The sequence below is a fragment of the Neltuma alba genome, unplaced genomic scaffold, assembly GCF_004799145.2.
Source record: "Neltuma alba isolate B1F8T4 unplaced genomic scaffold, ASM479914v2 tig00011181_pilon, whole genome shotgun sequence".
NCBI classification, from domain to species: Eukaryota; Viridiplantae; Streptophyta; class Magnoliopsida; order Fabales; family Fabaceae; genus Neltuma; species Neltuma alba.
In genome coordinates, this window is record NW_021635908.1 from 39201 (window position 1) to 44391 (window position 5191).

The following is a 5191-nucleotide window of genomic DNA, read 5'->3' on the forward strand; positions in this document are numbered from 1 at the left end:
AAATTGTGAAAATTAATTTACATTGAAATTGTAGAAAATGAGTTAAAGTCGAGTTAAAATTATAAAAATTAAAAAATAATTTTTTCATCGGAAAGAACAGTGAAAAAGAAAAGAAAGAGAGAGAATAAAAGTTCACATGCAGTTGATTCGCATTGGAACATGTGCTCGAGGTGAGGGTGGGGATCCTGGGATCTTTCAAACTTGGGATATTTGGATTCAAATCATAAAAAAGAAATCCTGAAAAAAGAAAATAATTATCATTCAGTTTGAATGATAAGTGAGTAGTTATCACTTATTATTCTAGAATTTTTCATTAAAAATTGTTATGTTGTTACTAAAATTTTTTAATAATTATATTTCTTATTCGAAACATCCTTACAATTCTCCCAATCATAAATGCTATATGGGTTAGGGTCCATTTGTGAGTGTTTAGGCATCCTAAATGTGTGGTTGAATGAAAAATGTGGGATTCATAAAATTGTGGTGTTTGCGTTCGTGGTGGGTAATTTGGTTTTTGCATAAAAAGCCATAATGAGTTATGACAAAAAATTTGGTGCTTATAACTTTTGACTTTTAAAACATGGGGAGAGAAATAAAATAAAATAAACAGAGTGGGAGATGTCGTCTTTAAGAAATTTATTACTTCTTTCGATTCTTATTGTATAGACTTCAAATGATTAATTTGCAAATAATGAAAAATCAATTAAAATTAATTGAAAATAAAAAATAAGTTAGAAATGTATTTTTATTTTTACATATGTCCTTATAATAAATGAGAAAAAGAATTAAAAAAAAGTGTGAGGAAATGTAATGAAAGAGAGTATGACAAAGAAAAGAGAATAAATAATTAAATGTAAAATTGAGGGGAAAAAACACATTAAATGTTAGTACAAACCCAAGCTTGTTATGAATATAATAATATCTTTGTGGATGTCCATATATCTCTCATCATCTCATATAATCTCTAATATCTCCCATTATCTCTATATCTCATAATTATCTCATATTATTATATAATCTGTAGATTCTATCAAACGTCTAAAGCAGTGCTTATAAATAAAGGCCACGTATAATGTATTGAACACTCTTGAAAGGAATGAGAAATACTCTCTCTTGTTGATCCTCTCTTCCTCTGTATGATTCTTGTCTACTTTTTTTTTATTTATAAAATGTTATCAGCATGAAGCTCTAACCAAAGTGCATATGATATACCTTTCTACCCCAGCATAATTTTAGATTATCATCTCTATAATTTTTCTAAAGTATCTCAAGCATCATATATATGGTGTTTTGGAGTATCCGCATCCCTATTCAATTTATCTAAGATAATCTAAATCATTATATGGAATTAAAAGATCTTTTACTGTTGTTTCATACATCAGGTTCCATAACTAAGATTAGAGATTTTGCTTTACATTTTAGTGGTACAATTTAATTTTAATATAGATATTATACCTTTCGAACTAGTTATGATAAGAGGATTTCCCCCCCTCTATTTCTTATCGACCTGATGTTATGATTTCGATGGAACCTGAAGTTCCAATGGATACCAGCAGTATTCTTAAAAAGTTACCATCTAAAGTTAAATGGCTAGAAGCCATATAATTTCAAGTTTTCATCTCATTGAGATTAAATGGCCAGAAGCCATATAACTCTGATTTTCCATTCTTTTCAAATTAAATGGCTAGGAGCCACATGGTTTTTATTTTCTATATTATGGCTAGAAGTCATATATATTTAATTTTTTTTATTTTATTAAATGGCTAGTTTCCATATAATTTTGATTTTCTATTTTGTGGTCAGAAGCCATATATGTTTTTTTATTTTATCAAATGGCTAGTAGCCATATAACTTTGGTTTTCTGTCTTATGGCCAGAAGCCATATATATTTGAATTTTTTTATCTCATTAAAAAGCTAAAAGCCATATAATTTGTATTGTCTATTTTATGGCCAGAAGCCATATATATATAATTTTTCTTTGTTTATATATATATATATATATATATATCATGTTGAATTTTCTATTTTATGGCCAGAAGCAATATATATTTAATTTTTCTATATATTATTAAATGGCTCGCATCTATATAACTTTAATTTTCTATCTTATGACCAGAAGTCATATATATTTATTTTTTTGTTATTTTATTAAATGGCTAGAAGCCATATAATTTTAAATTTCTATCTTATGGTCAGAAGCTATATATCTTTGATTTTTTTTATTTTGAAATTAAATGGCTAGATGCCATGTATCTTTAATGAAGGCTATAAATATTATAACCCACAAGACTAATGGCTCAAATGTCTTTTATTATGAGAAACTATTGACTATATAGTAAAGGATGTATTGGTGTAAGAGTTTACCTTTTCTTCTTATTTCATGTTACATTTATATTTTACTTCTTATTAATTTAAATCTTAAATTTTATCTTTATCTTATTCTCATATATTCTTGACATTCAATTTGATATTTATTAATATTATAATTTCCTATTAGTAAATGGTCAATAGTCTTTACACTCATGTTATTGAATGACATGAAAATAATAACTTATAATGTTTTTAAAGCCCCAAAGGCTTATGGTTCAAATATTAAGTGACACAAATAATTTTTAAAAAAAAATATATTTTACTATATAAAGTCTTAAAGAATAATGATTTCTAAATGGCTCTTAAGGTTTATTATTCAAATCTTCATAACTATATAGTTGGTGATTTTAGCCCTTATAGATTTTTTTCTGTTGAATTTATAAATTTATGAATAATTTTTAAAGCATTACATAATATATACAAAGAAGTAAAATTTTTTAATAACAAAATATCAAGAAAATATATATGTTTCGAAAAAAAATACTTCATTATTCTGAAAAAGCATGACAAGAAGTGAAGTATATCATATAGTGAAATAACAGTATATGTTAGTTCCTGAAAAACTATATACAGCATTTTCTGAAGAACTATATATAATCAAAAAATTCACATAGTTCCAGAAGAACTAATAACAAAAGATTGATATAGTTCCTGAAGAAATGGTAACAAAATCAATAGTTCTTGAATAACCAATGTAGTTCCCCCCATTTTTGTTCTTGGCAAAAAAGGAATTGATAATGAAAATTATGACCCACAAACATATACGTTAGAATATTTGTTTATCAAAAGGTCTTGAGGTGATAACTCAATTGGATTGAAATTCATTATTATATCTGAACCAGGAAGCATTTGGATTTCCATGTTAAAAATATGTCATTAGCTTACTATATAGTATTCACTCTATTTGAAATACAGAAATAAGAAAAATGTATTTATATGACTTGTAAAAACCCTCTACCTCAAGACATTTCAACTCATCATAAAACCTCTACTATGGTAGAAAAGGAGAGCTGTTAAAACGAGCTACCATAGTAGAAGGAAAATTTCATATTTTTAGAAATTGACTTTCAAGCTCGGGTCAACCCGTAAGACGTTGCATGCAACTAAAATAATCCATTCATATCCACTGGGCCTCCGAACCTCCGTTCCGGGTAACACATACATCAAAATCAGCCCATCTAAATAGTTTTCAACCATATAATCCAGAGTTCATCAAACACTAGCAATGGCCTCCGGCCAACCAAAATAAGGAGATACATTCTCTCCAGTTTACAACAAGGCCGGGTAATCAAATATTTCAAAAAGCAATCCTAAACGTGGCAATATATACTAGTCATACATATGCAAATGCTAGAGGCCTAAAGCTAACCAAGCTCAAGCCTCTGCGTCTCTTCCCGATGGCCCACGCCCGGAACCTTCACCTAAAAACATTGTAAAACACGGGGTGAGACAAAGTCCCAGTAACCAACCTTTCCAATACTAGGTACTACTAAATAGGTGCTCGTGAGGTGTCAAGTGGGGCAGTTCACAAATAATATAAAACGATAGCCACAACAATTCATGTAAGTGCAATGATGCAATCCCATCAACCAAATCCCTCACTTTGGGGGATTTTCAAGAGCCGAAGCCGGCCTATCCCTCACTATGGGGGACGTAAGGAGCCATAAAAGGCCTATCCCTCACTCTGGGGGACGTAGGGAGCCAAAAGGCCTATCCCTCACTATGGGGGACGTACTAAGCCAACCATCATGCATTAATGGAGGCCTTACCACGTGGTAGTAACAGACAAAACTCTCACCCATTCCCAATTAATGCATCATGCTCAATCATAATCAAGAGTAATAATCATTTCACAATTAACCTCATTCAGTGGCATATCCTTTACAATTTCAAGATTTCATTCATCATCAATTAAAAACCCCACAAGACGATTTTCCCTTTTTATATACAACATACAGTTCGAACATAATTACTACTTAAAGCACAAAACACAAATCTACTCACAGTACCACAGAAGCAAGTACTAAGGATTGGAAAGTGGTTACCTCTCGCCTGAGCAAGGAACAACAAACCAACGATGTGGCCCCGTGCACCACCAAAACTCACAACCGGTCTACACAAGCACACAAACACACAACCATCATATATTAGCTTTCAAACTAATAATGTGGTCAACACAACATTTGGGGACACAAAATTCCTATCTCCCATCAAAACTCTACCCAACTCAAAGGGTATAACTATCAAGGCAACACTCTAAGGTCATACCAATCCATTAAAACCTTAATTCCTTTTCAAACATCAATTAAAATTCAAACCTCAAGGACCCACTATAGGAATTCAACCTCCAACATCCCATTTGAGCAATTAAGGTTCCCACAACAAATCTAAACCGATTAAACATCCAATTTAACCCTCCTTAACATAACCCAAATCACAAAACTCAGAATCAACCTCTACATTGTCATCCTCAATCCCAAATCATCCAATTCCATAAACCCTAGCTCCAAAAATTCAAGATTCTTTAAATCCAAGGAAACTACACCGATTAAATACTTAAACTAACCCAATGAAATCAATTAAACTCAAAACAGTCGGTCAAAAACCTCAATTCCATCACAACTTAGAAAATCCTAGGGTTCCACCAAAAATCCTCAGAAATTCCAAGAAAGAAAGAAGATTAGAGGTTAAAATCACTTACTTGAGGTAATGGATCCTTAGAAATGCCCCCTCCAAGCCAAAATACCGAAACCCTAGCAGAGCCTCTCTCTCTACCTCAGATTTTCTTATTTTTCGCACGCTGAACTGCTCCCGCGAATA